Raw genomic sequence first — 18,620 nt, forward strand, 5'->3', positions numbered from 1 at the left:
TATCTGATATGAGAATTGCTACTCCAGCTTTCTTTTGAGGTCCATTTGCGTGGAAGATGGTACTCCATCCCCTTACTCTAAGTCTGAATGCATCTTTGGGTTCAAAATGAGTCTCTTGTAGACAGCAAATGGATGGGTCATGTCTTTTTATCCAATCTGCAACCCTGTGGCGTTTTATGGGAGAGTTTAAGCCATTTAGATTGATAGAGATTATTGACAGATATGATTTTAATGATGCCATTTCTCTTTAAAGTCTTTGTATCGGTTGTGACTTGCTGCTCTGTATCACTCTTGGGGCCTTTTTACCTTTATAGAGCCCCCCTTAATATCTCCTGTAGGGCTGGTTTCGTGGTTACGAAATTGGTTAATGATTGGCGATTTTGGAACGTCTTTATTTCTCCATCAATTCTGAATGACAGCTTTGCTGGATAAAGGATCCTTGGCTGCATGTTTTTCTCTGAAAGAGCTTTAAAAATGCCCCCCCAAGCCTTTCTCTCATTCCAGGTCTCTGTAGACAGGTCTGACGTAATCCTGATACCTTTGCCTTGGTACGTGAGAAATTTCTTTGCCCTGGCCGCTTTCAATACTGTATCCTTGGATCTAATATTTGCGAATTGCACTATGACGTGACGTGGTGTAGGTTTGTCGTGGTTGATCTTGGATGGGGTCCTCTCTGCCTCTTGGACACGAATGCTTGTTTCCCTTGCTAGATTAGGGAAGTTTTCAGCTACAATTTGTTCAAATATCTCTTCTAGACCTCTGTTTTTCTCCACCCCTTCAGGGATGCCGATGATTCTGACATTGGATCGTTTCATAGAGTCAGTAATCTCCCGTAATCTACATTCGTGGGCGTGGATTTTTTTAAGACCAGCTTCTATTTTCGTTTTTTCTTCTACTAACCCATCCTCCAATTCGCTAACGCGTTCCTCTGCCTCGGTGACCCTGGCCGTCAGAGCCTCTAGTTTTGACTGCATTTGGCTCATAGAATTTTAAATTTCTGCCAGATTCGCTCTCATTTCCGCCCTTAGAGATTCTATATTCTCATTAATATTTTCGTTAATACTTTTTTCAAGTCTACACATCATCTTGACCATTGTTACTCTGAATTCCATTTCTGATAATTTGGTTATATCCATATCCCATTAGTTCTTTGGCAGAGACCACAGACTTATTGTCTTTTCTTTGCTGGGGGGGACTTCTCCTTCTTGTCATTCTGATGAAGAGAGGTTGCGGGGTTGTCCAGAGCCCAAATCATTGACTGGGACCCAGGCCGTGCGCCTTTGTTTTGTAGGGATCTTAGGGATGTGGGCTTCTTGATTTTTCATCCTGCCTTCTGGGGGAGGGGCCTGCTGTGCTGATACTCAGGCAACCCTGTTTGGGTTGAGTCTCCGTGTCCCCTGTGAGGAGGGATGGAGATGGGCACCCTGTGATCGGTATTTCCAGGCTTTTGTTCTCTGGCGGCTTCCCCTGGCGGTTTGCTGTGCCTCTTCTGAGAGTCAGAACAGCAGTGGCCGAATCTCAGCCTCTGTCTCAGAACAGAGGGATTGCGGATTCTGAGAGTCAGAACAGCAGTGGCCGAATCTCAGCCTCTGTCTCAGAACAGAGGGATTGCGAGCATCCCGGGATGTGCGCCCCACACCCGGCGTCCCAGCCCTCACTTCCAGGGCCAGCGCGTCTCTGTCCTTTGTGTTTCTGACTCCGCCAGCCGCCAGCCACCCCTGCGCACTCCCGGAGCTCCCGGTCTCAGTCTGGATCCATTGAGCACACCAGAGATCCGGAGTTCCCTGAGAAGTCTGGTGGCGCGTGCTCCTGGCTCACGGTCTCAGTCTGCTCTCTCACGGGTGCCGTCCGTGGTCCGCCCGCTCCCCTGTGCAGGTGGCTACCGCTTCCGGGCACCCCAACGCGGTGGCTCCCTCCCCCTTCTGTTTATCTTCCGATATCTGTGCGTGGTTTCACGGCTCCCCGATTCGTACCTCAATACTCAGTGTGGAGATGTTCGTTTGTAGAGATCCAGATGTATCTTCCTGTGTCTCAGGCTGATTCTGTGGATGTTCAGGCTGGTCTGGTACCTATCCAGCTCAGCTCAGGGGACCGGCTGAAAAAGGGGTCCCCTACTCCTCTGCCATCTTAACTCCCTCCTCTAGCTAAAAGCATTTCTACAATTGGTAACACCTACAAAAATTCAACAAATATTTGAGAGCCCCTTGTGTGCCAGGCATTGTGTCAGTTATGGGTGTTAAAACAATGGACAAAACCCAGTCAGTCCTGCCCTCAGAGAACCCCTTGTCTATTCTATTTCTGGACTTCCCTACTCTCCTGCCTTACTCCATTCAGACCCCATCCCACACACTGTGCTGAGCCTACCATGTTTCTCTGCCTCTCTTTTCTCCTGTGAACATACCAGCTTTCTACTCTTGGAAGCATACTTTGATGGGGTTGAAAGTGCTGGGGCATTGAGGCACGAAGCCAACTGAGAAGTGGTTTTCAGATGTCCCTAGTCACATACCCCTCCCATCTCCCAGATGTACGGATCTCCATCATTGCTACTCCTGTCCAGCTACTCATTGTTAACACTAAGCAGGTACCCAAAAGCTCAGTTCGGATATGTACAACTCTGGGTGCTCTATTAACCTTTCAGGTTATGAAAGGTCATATAACTATACGACCAGTTAACAGATTGAAGGAGTTGGAAGAATTATATTCCAGTGGCAGGAAACACTCAGCCGTTATCCAGAAGTGCTCACTACTAAAGTAAGAATTTCTCAGAAATATGCCTGTTGTTTAAATGCTGACGTAGTCTAACTTGGTGGTTCCAAGCCTGGGGCCCTTGGATCTCCAGGTAGGAGCCAGGTCCTTAAGTTATTTGCAGTATGTTAAAAAGCCTCATGGAAATTGCACACTTACCCACAGTAAGGTTTACAGTCTAGGTAAAGGTCAATGTTGATATGTGATTAGAAATAAATAACCTTTGTGTTGTATGCTTAGTGATTACATGTTGATTACAGGTTCTGATTGGCAGTTTCCCATGACTTAGATACATGAAAATTGGTAAACAAATTAATAATTACTAAACAGGTGGAATTTCCTGAAAGATCAGCTTCAAAATGTGTGTGTGTGTGTGTGTGTGTGTGTGTGTGTGTGGGTGGCCCCTGAGCTTAATAAAATAATAAAACGGCTTCCTGGTAGTGAGAAATTTGGCAACTACTACCTAGTTTAAGGTGTCTTGCCCTCCTGCTGGGCCAGCAGAGGGCGCTGGAATTAAGTTATTCCCTCTTGAGCCATTCTAGTTTCAAGGGCACAAGCTAACAAAGGAGAGGACAGCCAGGACGGAGGAGGAGGGCCTCTGCAGATGGGAGAGTGACCACCCAGGAATGGCAAGTCCGTATCATGGGAAAGGTTTTCAGGCATAGGAGATGTAACACACAACAAAGGAAGGAACAGTATTTTGGTGGCAGTTTTGTTTTTACTATGGTCTGTATTTGCCCACAATTGTTCAGAAACAGACCATCCCCAGCGTCTGTCCATTTAGGGCATAGCTCAGTGGATAAGCCCACCTCTGACCTCCTGACATGTCATTGTCATCAAAGTGAGCAGAAGTCTGAACATGTTAAAACAGTGAAGTTGTCTTGGCATTTCTGGGCTTGGTTCTTCCTCCTCCCCCTCTCCTTACTCTTCCTCCAAGGGTGACCCTGGTGGAATTATTTTAGGCGTTAATAAGTAAGAAAGGGAGGTTCTTTTTGGTTGGGCCTTATAAATCTCCCACCACTTCCTGCCCACAATGTAGAAGGAAGGGGCAGCCTGCCCACCCAGCCTGAAGGAGACTCTGCCACAGAGAGCAGTGTGGTCAGGGTAGTCTGGACTCCATTTCCTCTCCGTGACTGATTATCTCTTTCTGGGAGAACTAGCATGGGTCATCTCGTCTCACTGCTTTTTACAACTCCACATTCTACTGATTACTATTCTTCACATTCACATTGAGTTTCATTAGGGCACTTAATCTGCTTAATTACAAGAATTCTCATACTCATCATTTCTTTGCATTTTACATGTTCCTACAGTGTTCAAATTTATTTACTCCAGCTGGATACTTGACTTTCAAACTGATTATATTTATTTGAACTTTTAAAAGTGTGACTTTTGGGCTTGCTTCGGCAGCGCATATACTAAAATTGGAACAATACAGAGATTAGTGTGGCCCCTGTGCAAGGATGATATGCAAATTTGTGAAGCATTCCATATTTTTATGAGATCCACTGCCACTGGGGAGGCAGTGTCCTGGGTCCAAAGTCGGTGGCTTGCATTACCAAGTTGGAAAAAGCAAACGCTAAAGAATCGGCCACCAAACTGAGCAAAGTGGGCGCTGTTGAGTTTTCTGTACATAAAAGTAATAAAAAATTCCCTCTCAGCCTGTGTCCGGAAAAAATGTGACTTTTAAAAATAAGTACTCTGTGACTGGAATTGTAACCCTCGAGTTCTGGGTCCACATAAGAACCAGAGTGGGCGAGCCCCTTGGAGATAGTCTGTAACCCCTTCTATGGCATCCCTAACCATACAGAACTTCCTCACATGTGCATACTTCCAACGATGGTGTGGGGGAGGGTGCTGTAACCCACAAGGAAGAATTTCTGGTCATGTGATATTAAATAGAAATCTTTGAATTGTCCAACAATTCATCATAGATGCAAGTTCTCCCTCTCCATTGTCCAAATATTTGAAAACTACTATCCAGTTTCCCTCTAATTTTCTTTTTCCTGAAGGCTCAACATCTCAAGATCTTTAATAATGTCTCCCATGGCACAAAGTTTTTTTCCCCCTTCTTTGTCATCATGAGTGAGAGTGTTTTATTTGTCAGTAGCTTATAAAATAAACTCTGTCCATATTCCTCTACCAGACAAGCAGATGCCCAGCTTCTTGGGGATTCACGGAGCTTAGTCTTGTATGGAGGTGAGTCTGGAATGATCATGGGGCTGCAGGGTTTGCAGCCAAGAGAAAGCCAGAAGTCAGTGACCTTAGGCAAAGCTGGGATCCAAGGCCAAACTGGTATTTCAAGCACAGCATCTGAATCTAATGTAACTGGGCCAAGAGGTAAGAAACCAGTTCAGAAGTGAGTTCAGAGCAGCATAAGGGCTCCCTGAGGCACTGGGACAGCCCCTGTTGTGTCACCATAGAGCAAGGAAAAGGCTCCATGTGTCTAGTGGTGGTTTCTATCACTGTATCTATGGGGATGTGACCAGCCATTCTTCGCTCCAACTGAGTGCATCTTCTAAAGACATAACCAATAGTTGCTGATGATTCCTTAATGACGGACAGCTGGTGATAAAGGTTTGCTTTTTACAATGAGGTATTTGTTGAGCTCAGTAAAGATTTTGTGGCTTTTCTTCTGTCACACATATGGGTGTGCATGGTGGGTTTGCTGACATCACTCCTGATGCCAAATGTGCGGGGTTTTCCCATGACAATTCTCCAGTTCTCTGGCACCAGCTGGGTGTTCAACAGTTCGATCCAATTTCGACACTATCCAGAATTAGCACAGACCTCACAGGTCAAGAGCACAGTGCCACAAGTCTGCCCCACCTCAGACATCAGCTCCACATGGGGTGCCCAGACTACCCACCCTTCTGTCTGGCGGACTACAAATTTGGGGGTTCTCATGACTGCCCCCCAGGTTTGCTAATTTGCTATAATGACTCATAGAACTCAGGAACATACTTAGTGTTTGCTAGTTTATTATGAAGGTTACAACTGGAGAACAGCTAAATGGAAGGGCAAAGTGTGGGGGGGCAGAGGGGTGCTGAGCTTCCAACCTGTCTCTGGGCATGCTTACCTCCCAGCACATTAATGTCCTCACTGACTCTAAAGCTCTCTGAATCTTTGTTTAAGAGTTGTTGTAACCCAATCTCCAGCTTCCCATGGCTCTCCAGAGATTGGGGCAGGCTGGGGCTGGAGCTGAAAGTTCCCATGCTCTAATCACTGTGTTTGGGCTTTCTGGTGACCAGTCCCCATCCTGAAACTCTCCATGGGCCCTGACCCTGAGTCACTGCATTAGTATGAACTCAGGTATAATGAAAAGGGACTCATTGTAAATGACAAAAGACATTCGTTTATCACTCAGGAAATTCCAAGAGTTTAGGAGCTCTGTGTCAAGAACCAGGGTCAGGTACCCAATATATTTTTTATTACACCACAGAGTGACAGCAAGGTAGCTTGTAATCTTGACATTAAGTTTTCCCTTTAGAGTGAGATTAGGAAAGCCAAACATGAAGTGAATCAGATTGGTTCCCAACGTTTAAGGAATAATCTGGGAATGTGTGATGGGTAGTTTCCAAGCACTTGAGCTCGAAAAATGTTAACCCGGGTTTGGTGCCTGGAATAGATGTCAATAATTGCTGGCCTAAAACTGTAACCTTATCAATGTATGTGACCAGATTGAAAACCCCCCAAAAGACCTTTGCTTAAAAAGAATGAATATAGTTATCCTACGAGACAAAAAGCATATGTGTGTATATGGCCAAGTTTGTTCAGCACAGGTACAGGAGAGAAAAAATCCTGGATCCGAAATGAGCGTTTGAATTATCCTAGAGGTGTTCTCCATTGTGGAGCAGGGATGACTCATCAGACCTCTATAGTTGGATGAAATCTTTCTCATGAGTCTCCATTTCCCTGTGGTCTGCTTCCATGCTTCCCAAGCAAGGCGCTGATTGTGAGTTTTTTAGGTTCTTTCATTCTGAGAAAAAGGCACCATGGACAGATGTGGATCAGTTGGCCCCCGGAAAGGGATAGATCAAATTGGTGAGTTAATGTATTTTCATTCTCTTTCACATGTAGGAAAATGATGGTTTGCATGGTAGCCACATGCATGGCTTCAGTAACTACTTACAGACTGCTGCCTCCCTAGTCTATGATGTCTGGCTTACCCCCTCTTTATAGAGACAGCACAGTGCCCAGCGCACCATCACGAAATCACACGTCCGACTTAAACTCAGCCTGCCCCAAAGTGAACTGCACAAAAACGTTTCCCCACCTATCTCTTGGGATGTCTCTATTTCAGGGGATTATACCGTGTGGTTGCCCAGGCCAGAAGCGTGAGAGGCACCCTACGCCTCTGTCACATCCTGCTTCACTTTTTGAAATTAACTGCCAGGTGCTGCTCATCCCATCTCATCACCTTTTCTCAAATCTGCCTCCTCCTCTGTGGAATCGCAGCCTTAGCTCTGGCCTCATGGGCCCACCTGGGATCGCTGCAATAGTTCCCAGACTCAGGTGGGTCTCTGCGCTCCATTCTGCCCCCTGCTGCCAGCACAATGCTGCTAGAGTGAGAATTAGCCAATGCCAATGTTATGCTTTAATTTCTTCAATAGCTTCCAGGCCCCAGGGCCGTCCATGATTGGATGCTTACCTTATCTCAAGTCCCTCCCCAGAGGACATCCTGTATTCTCTCATTTCTATATTTCCCCCATGCATCATGCAGTTTTGCCCCTTGGTCACCTAATATGCATTGTTTCCTCTGCCTGCTTGGTGTTTGTCTTATCTTCTGAGCTGGCTCCTCCCTTGTGCTAACAACATGATGAGTTGTGTTTCTCCAGAAAGCTTCTCTGCAGCCTCCCTTTGATCCACGTCCTTCAACTTTGAGACTCTGGATTTCCCCTTCAGTGATGTTAGGGGATTATCTATGCCATATCCAGTGCCATAAGGTGCTGTGATCTTGTTTACCCATTTTACACCCAAGATCTCTTGGGGGGCAGGGATCTGGCATGGTTAAATATGTAATGATTTATCCTTAGACCCTGAGGAAAGAATAAATACTGAGGAACCAAAGTTACAGGGAGATCAATTTTTGGTTATTTTTAAGAATTTTTGTTTCTAATAAACAGAGCTCTCTTCAAATTAAATCAGCTGTTTATGAGATGGGGCGCTTCTGGTTATGGGGAAGGTTAGGTAAAGGCTGGATTGAACCCCGTGGGGCTGTTACTGGGAGACTCAGCATCAGATGAGGACTGGATTGCGTGGTCATCATTGTGCTGGCCGCCAGTGTTCCCCTTCTTCTGTCAGGCACGCAGAGGATTGCGCTTCCTGCCCTCTTTGAAGTCGGGCACCCATGTGTGATTGGTTTTGGTCAAAGAAACACGAGCAGAAGTGATGTGGGTTATGTCTAAGTCAATTCGTGCTGCTTTAGTCATCACAGAAGCAATATCGAGGTGTCGCTTCTGTTAGTCTGAGGCCCTGAGTCACCCCAGGGAGCAGAGCCCCTCTGCGGACCTGTGTTAGACACGTTATGGAAGTGAGAAATCAGTTTTGTTGCGCTAGGCCTCAGGGGAACGCTGTGGAGAGGGAGGCGGAGACAGACTGTATGTTCTCGCCTTTGGGTCTTTGCCCAGGCCTGGGGGTTGACAAGGAAATTTTGCTGTCTAAGGACAGTTATGGTCAGAGATCTCTTTGTGACCTTGAGGCCACCAGACCATGTTCAGCAGGGCACCCTGTGCCAGACAAAGGCCATCACCTAGAGGTGGATGAAGGCGCAGGTTCCAGCCTGGCCAAGTTGATTGGTCCTTCCCCACCGCTGTGCAGCCAGTGAGAAAGGGGTCAACTTCCAAGTGTGACTTGTGAACTGATGTCAAGAGCCTGGGGGTCAGAGGACTGTTTTTGCAGCTCATGCCAGGTGTGTGACTTTGGGCGGGTCACTTAGCCTGACTAAAGCTTGGCTTCCTCATAAATAAAGATCAGAAAAGCGTCCCTTCTGCCTCACGGGAATTTTATGGCAATCAGGAGATAATGTGCCCGGAAGTTCTTTGTAAATTGAAAATCACTAATCAGATATTGGAGACTATCGCTCTTGTTCTTCCATTAATATTCTCAGCTTCTGTTTGCACGGCCTGCCTTTCCTTCTTTCCTATGCCCGAGGTGATCTCTAGATACAAGGTAAAGAGAGCATCGATGAGCTCTTTCACTTAGCAGTGCTTTCACGTACACAATCCCACCCTGTCTGCCCTGTTAGCGATCTCCCAGGAGAAATTTCCCTCCTGGCTTGAATAATCCAAACCTCACAAAACACACATATTTCTAAACACATTTTCAGCTGCTTGCATCTTAAAAATGTCTGTTACATCCCCCTAAATCAGTACATCATGTTTCATAAAATGTCGTGCGGGAGAAGTCGGGATTAACGTTCCGAGCGTAAGTGGGAGCGCTCCAGAATTCCGCGTGTACGTATTTCGGAGTAGCCTTGTCATCGAGAGGCCAAGCCACCAGCGATATAAAACCGCAACTTGTCAGCAACCTTATTAATTGTTTGCTGATGGGGGGGTGATGTTTTAAGCATTTTCCGTTCTAAAGTGAGAGTGTGTTACTTATAATAACGGTGTCTTGGCTCTGCTTTAGGAAAATGAATGGGCATTTTGGTTTCGGGTGTACTGCTAAGATTTCCATTTAAAAATAATAAGGAAGAGGCTCTGATTATATTCTCTTGTAGAAAAGTAATAGATTACTGATTGTGGGCATGAGAAATAGGCACTGTTATTTCATTTTGATCCTCCCCATTTGCAAAGTGGGAAAGTATAAAGCTCACAGGAGCTTAGAATTTTCCCAAGCCCCACAGCTTCTGGTGAGCAATAAATCCTAGCCCACTGTGACTTGTCTGTGCTTATACCTTGGTCTGCTGTCCCTCCAGACCTTCCTGGGCTGGGCCTGTGTTCTCCTGTCAAGTGATATGGACCTGACATCCTGGGTCGTAGTCAGCTCCAGCTGCGATAACAAAGGACCATAGCCTGGCTGGCTTAAACAACAAACACTCACTTTGCACAGTTCTAGAGGCTGGAGATCCAAGGTGAGGGTGCCAACCTGATCAGTTTCTTGCTGAGGGCTCTCTTCTTGCTTTGCAGATGTGTCTACAAATGAGGAGACATTTCTCTTTCTCTTCTTATAAGGACACTGGTCCCATCATGGGGACTCCATATTCATGACCTCATTTAACCCAGTACCTCCCTAAGGCCCTACCTCCTAATACCACCCTACTGAAAGTTAGGGTTTCAATGCATGAATTCTGGCGGGGGCAGGGGGTAGTGGGGGGAGACACAAACATACCACAGGTTTTTGTTTGCACAGATATCAGCTAAATTCTCTTGAGTAGTGTTTTCTCTGGCTTTTATCCTGTGTTTAAGCCTGAATTCTCAGATTGATTAGTCATTGGGAGGTAGCAGAAATTACTTGAAAATCACATTAGCCAGAAGAGTGAAATATCATGTCTTAGAGAATATTCGTGGGGAAAAGAAACCCAATCAACTAATTTAAACAAACAAATGAAAAAAAAAAAAGGAGGGTTGTTGGAAAGATAAAGGGAGAGCTACAGAACCCATGGGCTGGAAGTGTAGCCAGGGCTGTTAAAGGATCCAGAGCAGGACCAGCTGGCCAGGCAGTGGCTGCCATCTCTGTTCCTTTGGGGCCACCTCGGCTCTCACCTGTGCATGCCTCTGGGCAAATGCTCCTTTCATCCCTCTCTTTGCTACCCACTTTCTCCACTCCATTTGAACTCAGGCTAAGTCTGGCCCCTAGCCCTAGCTTAAAAAGTCCCCAACAGAGAGTAATAATGGCCTTTGTGCACCAGTTCTAAATTCTTGGGATGAAGGAGCTCAATGATGTTACTTAGGTCGGATGGTCACCCAGATTTGATCAGTTACACTGAAGAAGGGATTATGGATAACCAAGGACTACAGGGGTCCCTCCTTGCCACAAGGTAGGCATGGACACCTAGGAGGTAGAGATGTGACTGAACAGATGATCCCCCAAAGGAAAAAAAATTACAAATACATTTCAGAATATGCTCTTGGCTCTAGGGGAAAAGGGGGAATAGAGAAAGGACAGAAAGAAAGGAAATAAGACAGACATGGCCTTTAATCAGATGTCTGTGTATGGACAGATGTGTGTATATATGCCCACATGCACGCATCTCTCTAGGCCTTCGGGCCTTATACCAGTTTTACTGCCCTAGGTAGAGGGTTTCAGGGTATATGTCAGTTTCTGGAAGTGCTGGTGACCCAGATGAAGAGCGTGAACAGAATCAAGCTAATGCAGAGCACGGGGTGAGGTCTCAAGTACAGCCCCTTGTCGTGTCCTCTGCCCTGCTTCCTCAGTCCCCCGTGCCAGACCTGGGCCTGGCAGAGAGTGGGCATTCAATAGTCTTTAATGAGTGAAAGAACGAAGCCTTACCAGTTCATCCCAAGAAGGCGGATGACCAAAGCTAAAATCAGAACACTGGGGCAGAGGGACCAAGGAGTGACAAGAGAAGGTAATCCAGGAGCAGCCCAAGCAGGCACCCACGGCTGCCTATTTGCTCCCTCCATGCCATATTTGAGGGGAAGTGAAGTCGGGAGGAGTGAAGACAGATTGCATTGAGGGAGATGGGGCAGGGCAGAAATGATGATGACATCCTCCTTCTTATATTAAAGTTGCTTTTCTATTTGTTCACCTCCTGTTCCATTTGTAAGATTCTTAAGGGCCAGAATGGTGTCTGACTTATTTATCTATCCCCCTAGCCCCGAATAACTATCTATTCCTTTGTACGACTTGCATTCAACAAATATTGGTTGAATGAATAAATACATTAAAAATTTAGGAAACCAGGAAAAAATAGTTCCCCTATTGATTTAATAGAGAATTTTTGGTGCATAAAGTGGACTTTAATACATGCTTTATCCTCAAGAACTCAAATACTTGTCAACAGTGTAACAGTGTTGGGGGATAACTGTTTAATTTTTACCCTTTTTTCAGAAAAATTATTATTTCTGTAGATGACAATTTTTTTTGAAGTTTGATTTATTACTGATTTTCAATACTTCGTGTTGAAGGAGAGCATCCTCTTAGCTTGTGGCATTTACTGTATATTTTGTGTACTGATATCATTTCTGTCCAAGTTTTGGTCGTAGCCATTACACAAAATAAGTTGCATCTAATATTAGCTGGAGCAATTTCTTTTTTATATTGAATTTGTGTCCTGTAAACTTGCTAGACTCATTTATAGTTCTAGTAGCTTTTTCATAGCTTCTGTAGTATTTTCTATAGTGATCATGTCACCTGTGAATCAAGACAGTTTTATTTAACTGTCTGCCAGGAAAAGGCAAACGCTCTTTGAAGGAATACAAGCAATCCAGCGCTCGACAGCATAACCGTCCCAATGTTCAGCAGCCACTGAGAAGTTATTAGCTATCCAGGGGCGCTTGGGTGGCTCCGTCAGTGAAGCGCCTGCCTTCAGCTCAGGTCCTGATCCCAGAGCCCTGGGATTTGAGCCCCGTGTCAGGCTCCCTGCTCAGCGGGGAGCCTGCTTCTCTCGCTGTCCCTCACTCTACTAGCGCTCTCTTTCTCTCACTCTCTCAAATAAATAAATAAAATCTTAACAAGAAGAAGTTAATAGTTATTCAAAGAAGCAAGGAAATATACCACCTCAGCAGTAGAAGAATCAGTCAATAGAAACAGACCTAGAGATAATAAAGATGACTCCGTAAGCAGATGAGGACTTTAGCTATCATATATCCTCAAAGATTTTAAGGAAAACCTGAATATGATGAGGAAAAACAAGGACGTTCTGAGAGAAAAAAGAAGAACCAAATGGAACTTTTAGAGATGAAAAACATGGTATCTCAAATGTCAAAAGGAATTACTGGCTGAGTTTCACAGGTATTCTGTTGGCCTCTGTCCCTCCCAGGACCTTAGCAGGGCCACTTTCTCTCCTTTGAATTCCGTCTACCTCCTCTGAACCAAAGCAGGCTCAGGCATGACTCCCTCCCTCCTGGAATTCAGGAGGTAAGGGTCGGTCCCACCGCCTATAGTGTTGTGTGATTATTTCTCATTCTGGAACATTCGGGGCTACTCCTCAGTCTATATTTGGGAGGGGGTGGTAGCTTAGGTGATTATTTCTATAACTTGCTTTGATTTGATCCTCTTTCTTGATACAATTTATATACAGCAGTTTCCAGTGTGATCGAACAGTTACTTCCCAGTCCTCAGTCATTTCTGCCCTAGAATAGAGGTGGTAGATTTAAAGACAGGTGCCTCAGGAGGACTCCTGGTCTCCGGCGGGGGGTTGCTCAGACCTTCTTTCCCGACAGATTTTTATGTAAAATATCACCATTAGGCCTCTGCTCTTAGAACTAGGGCATTCAGAGTCTTGGTTACAGACACAATGGTTGAAAATGACCTTGAAACATCCCACTGTCATAGGCATATACAGAAGGGATGAAAATTAGACCATAAAATCTATTTCCCAATTTTCAAAAAAGTTCTTCCAGCATCTCCATAAAGAGCTTGTGTGACTAATAGGCTATAAATAAATCTAACTTTGATGCATTATGCAGCATGTAGTCTGACTGGAACTGAGACAAATGAGGCAAATAGATGCGCTATTCAGAATCATCAGAATCTTTAACGATAACGTGCAGCTAACGCACACATGACTTGTTTCAAGCCTGAGCGTATGTGAAGAAAGTACTTTTAGATAAGCCTATGTGCTGATGTTAAAGTGCATGGATTTTTATCTCTCCTTTTTGTAGATATAAGGAAAATTGCGAATTTATAAAAATACCTAAGAAAATTGGTGAGCATTCCCCAAACATATTGTTGGGAGGGGTTCCCCTTGAGTTACCCATATTTGTCCCATTCTTTTCTCATTATTGTTTTAGTAGGTAATATATTCACATGGTAAAAAATCATATATGTATGTGTACATGTGTTTCCAGGTGTGCACGCACGTGTGTGTGTATACAGTGAAATGTCTCTCTCCAACCCCTGTTCCCCATTTGCTTAGATCTGTACCACTAATGGCATCACTATTATTAATTGCTTATTTATCCATCCAGCATATCTTTCTTCACATTCAAGCTGATACCAATATATATTCTTTTTTTTTTAAAGATTTTTATTCATTTATTTGTCAGAGAGAGAGAGCGCGAGCACAAGTATAAGGAGTAGCAGGCAGAGGGAGAAGCAGACTCCCTGCTGAGCAGGGAGCCCGACGTGGGACTTGAGCCCAGGACCCCAGGATCATGACCTGAGCCGAAGGCAGATGCTTAACTGATTGAGCCACCCAGGTGGCCCACCAATATATATTCTTAATTTTACCCAAAAGCAAACACACCAAACACCGGTGTGTACTACCAGCAGGTCAAAAGCAGGGCGGTTGAGGTGTCCCACCTAGATGAAAAATGAATGTCAGCAATTGTCTAGAACTTATGCCCGTATAAGAGTTTGGAGGAAGGAGTATTGACCTATGCCGTTTAGAATTATTGGCACATGGTTGTTAAAAAAAAAAAAAGCAGACCGATTTCTATTCCTTTTTAAAAGCTGCTTTTAAATTTCTGCAGACAATGAAGCTCTGATTGCCTGCATCAGTGGCATAATGCTCTCACCAGTCTGTTTCTAGTGCAACACTTTTCTCAATATTTTATAGATCTTTCCATATTAGTACAGAGAGAACTTCTCTGTTTTTACAGCTGCAAAATGTTCCGTTATGTGGAGGAGCAACAACTTTTTACTTAGTTCATCGTCAACAGTTAATGGTCTTTTAGGGTTGTTTCCAATCTTGCTTTTTTATAGACTGTGCTGCAGTGAACGACTCATATGTATGTAATTTTGCATATATGCAGTTATCTGTAGGATAAATTTCCAGTTATGGGATGCTGGGACAAAGTGTGTATGCATTTGTAATTTTGATAAAATTGGGCAACTTTCTTCCTATAGGAGAGAGCAAATTTACACTCTCACCAGCAATATGCGAAGCTGCCTGTCTCTCCAAGCCCTGCCAAGAGCGTGTTATCAAAATAGTTCCGAATTTGTTAACCTGAGAGGCGCAAAAAACGTGTCTCTCGGAGTGTTTTTAATTTAGATTTTTATTGTGAGTGAGGTTGGGCATCATTTCATTTTTTATTTTTATTTTTTAAAAGATTTTATTTATTTATTTGAGAGAAAGAGGGAGAGAGCACAAGCAGGGGGAGCAGCAGAGGGAGAGAGAGAGAAGCAGGTTCCCTGCCGAGCAGGGAGCCCAAGACCATGACCTGAGCTGAAGGCAGATGCTTAGACTGAGCCACCAAGGCACCCCTAATTTCATTTTTTAAAGTGACATTTTATTCTCTTTCTGTGAGCTCTGTGCATTTGCTTTGCTCATTTTTCTATGGGCTGATTCTTCTTGCCTTCTTCATTGCTAGGACTTCTTTCCACATTATGGAAATTTTTACTCTACATGTTGCAACTATTTATCCAGTTTATCATTTGCATTTTAATCTTGCTTGTGGTGCTCTTGGTAGTGCAGAAGTTTGTGTAATCGTGTGTGTGTTTTCAGTGTGTACGCACAGTTGAATTCATCAATATTTTCATTACTTCTGAAGTTTGAATCCTGCCTTTCTTTTATGAACTCTGAGGGTCCTCAGGGTAACCAAATGGTTACTAAGGGGAGATTTTTATTTGTGGAAGTATTTCATCTAATAAATAGAAACGGAATGATAGAATCCGAATATCACCTTCTGCAAGCCCCACTGGTATAGTGAATCTGGATACTGATAAATCAGTGGCTGCTAACATCACAAAAAGGGAGACAAACAGGTATTATTTGCCTCCTAACTAGAAATAGATAAAATCACTGATGACATGGTCTTTGCAAAATAATGAATCTGGATTTGATCAGGCATACAGATCTAACAATTTATCAGAAGTACAGAGGAGACTAAAGGATGAACAAAAACATTCTTCTTCTTTATGGAAAATAGGTACTTGGTTTAGCTCTGTTTCTTTGAAAACTAGCTTCTCTCCCATTCCAAGTCTTGAGAGACCAGATCTTAAGCTATCTCCATCCTGGCAAGATCAGAGTAGCCAACTGTTGGGTTTTCAGAACATTTTATTTCTTCCTGGTTAATAACAAGCCCAGGCCCTATGAGTCCATAGGGAAAAGCAGTATCCATTTCCAGGGACTCGTGGGAAAACAGTGTTTAATGGGATTGCATGAGCCCTAAAAGCTCAAGTCCTTTTCTGAAACCCTTTTCCTCTGTGTCCATAAAGTCTGCAGAGTAAATCCTTATTAAACTGATAGCTATTATTCAAAATAGCTCACATTTCAGAGCAATTACTATTCCCCAGCCAACTAAATGCCCAATTAGTCTTTAATAAAAACAGCACCTAGTACAGTGCCTAGCAGAGAAAAGTATTTAACAAATCCTTTATTGCCCCATTCATTTAACTCTGGTTACCTACATCATATTTATACAATTTCTTTCTAAGAAAAATACTACCCATGGGTTGACTATAAAGGAATTCCTTGTTACAAAGAATGCTAATCCACAACCAGGAAGGCATAGGCCTTATTCCTTTTGTTCTCACAATATCCCTGGCAAGGCAGGAGAACGGGGCATCATTATTCTTTTAGCATAGGCTCAGATTAGGGCAAGAGTCCTGCAAGTCTTTTTCCCTGTCCCAACTCCCAGTGGCCTTCCCTCCGACGCGTGTGGGAGTGCAGAGCATCCGTGTGGAATGCCTGACTGATAAACTCTCCCAAGATACTTGTTCATAAAACTAACTCTGTTCCGTTGGGCTTCTTAAAATATAATGATAACCCAGAGGGTTTTTCAAGAGTGAAATATTAAAATGGATAATCTTAAATGGACTTGCTGTACTCTTCAAATCAGCATTTCAACAATTTTGAGCTTCATTTTGACTACCAATTCCTCCCCCTAGAGAGCTGACAGTAGGCATTTATCAGGAGTGTCTGTTAAAGGGTCCCTGTCCTACCTCTATCGTTATGTATTAATAGTTGTCCTTTTAAAACTTAGGTTGCAGGGGACTCAGAAGATTCCTTCCTCAAAGTATTCAATGTACGACATTTCAGTTAAGGGAGATTTGCTATGCTTGCTACAAATTCTCATAAGGCCTTTCTCCCCCCACCCCTGCACATTGTAATACCCATGCCACCTTCTCCTTGCTTTCATTGTCTGCCTTGAGCTTGCACAAAGTGCTCTGCATTGTGCTGCCCCCCACCTCCCAAGGCCGCTCTTGTGTGTGCATTTGCAGCAGAACTGTCCCTGCAATCCTGTGGTTCATTTTGAGCTGACTCTCTGCGTGGGGGCAAATGCTATTTGTTTTCAAGAAGGAGCATGCTGTTTTGTAAGGAGCACGGAACTTGGAATCAGGGAAAGAGCCAAGTTCAAATCTCGGTTCTGTTGCTCACCTGACATGACTTTGAACAATTTGATTTATATTTATAGCCCACGCTTCTTAAATCTCTTAAATAGGAATATTACCAACCTTGTAGAATTGTGTGATAATTGATAATATGTGATAATTCTAATACAGAGCCCATGTTTAATACTCTATTTCACTGATTATAAGGCAACATGGATTATAAAACACAGCATTATGTGGGTGCCTGTGTGGCTCAGTCGGTTAAGTGTCTGCCTTTGGCTCAGGTCATGATCCCAGAGTCCTGGGATCGATTCCCATATCGGGCTCCCTGCTCAGTGGGGAGTCTGCTTCTCCCTCTGCCCCTCCCCCTGCTCATGCTTGCTTTCTCTCTCTCTCTCTCTGAAATAAATAAAATCTTAAAAAAAAATAAAACAGCATTATGGGTTGATCATATTTTCTGGGAGCAGGATTCAACATCGAAAGAATATGTACCAGGATATCCAGTGCACCCAAGGAAAGCTGGTGACCTGGAGAAGTAGACGAAAACAAAACCAGGAGGATGGAGGGTGCCAAGGAAAAATGTTACCGAGTTTTGCTTGGCCCAGCTGTAAACCTCCAGATAGAAGAGAATTTACAGTTCTTTTGAAACATGCCTTGGTTTCCTGAAATTCCTGGCTATGTTAGTTGGACTATCTGGCTGCAAGTAAAAGGAAAAAATCAAGAGCTTTCAAGTATAATTCACAAAGTCCAAGGTGAAAGCAGATGGCCTAAGACTGCTGCCCTGGTCTAGGACACCTGTGTGGGTGGCCTGCTACCATCTCTGCCCCAGACGCTGGGACAGAAGCTCTGTGGTCTTCCCCCTGCATTTGCTCCTTGTTTGGGTCAGGAGAGGTAGGATAAAGGGGGCTGAGATCTGGATGCAGGCCTTGGGACGGGGGAACAGGTAGCCCCTTGTTCTGCTTTTTTTGGGGCCTTAAGTCTTTCTCTAATCTAGACAAAAGAATTCCCTGGCCACAAAGGGACAGCTTGGAGGCAGCCCATGGAGCATAGGATTTAAGGACCCAGGAGCCTGTATGCTGAGCTTTTCCCCTTGTTCCATGTCTTTCCATTTGCGACATCTGGTGCACCTGCACCAAGGAAAAGACAGAATGGAGTGAATCCAAGAGTCAAATTAGGAATTTCAATGGCTGAAAGGGGCAGAAACAAAGTCTTTTCATTCAGAGGCATTCAGAAGAGATCGATATGTGCTGTCCCATCATCGAAGACTCTCCGCCCCTGCTCTCCCTCCTGGCTCCTCCTTTCCCAGCACTCTAGCAACACTTCCCTTTATTCTGCTTCCTTCAAGCACCCAAGGAAGTTTCAGGTTGCCTAAGAGATATTTGAGGCAGAACTTTCTTTCCGACCTCTGTGGAACCAATCATTGTGGGAGTTTACTGAGAGACTTTGGGTGAATCTCCATCAAACTATTTATA

General features: G+C 44.3%; 1 non-coding gene across 1 annotated transcript; it reads left to right on the forward strand.

The window, feature by feature from the left end:
* Nucleotides 1–4,141: 4,141 nt before the first annotated feature.
* Nucleotides 4,142–4,243, forward strand: LOC117797317. Its single transcript, XR_004622249.1, has one exon. It is a non-coding gene; the product is annotated as a U6 spliceosomal RNA (small nuclear RNA).
* The last annotated feature ends 14,377 nt before the right edge of the window (nucleotides 4,244–18,620 follow it).

Source organism: Ailuropoda melanoleuca, chromosome 20, assembly GCF_002007445.2.
Source record: "Ailuropoda melanoleuca isolate Jingjing chromosome 20, ASM200744v2, whole genome shotgun sequence".
NCBI lineage: Eukaryota > Metazoa > Chordata > Mammalia > Carnivora > Ursidae > Ailuropoda > Ailuropoda melanoleuca.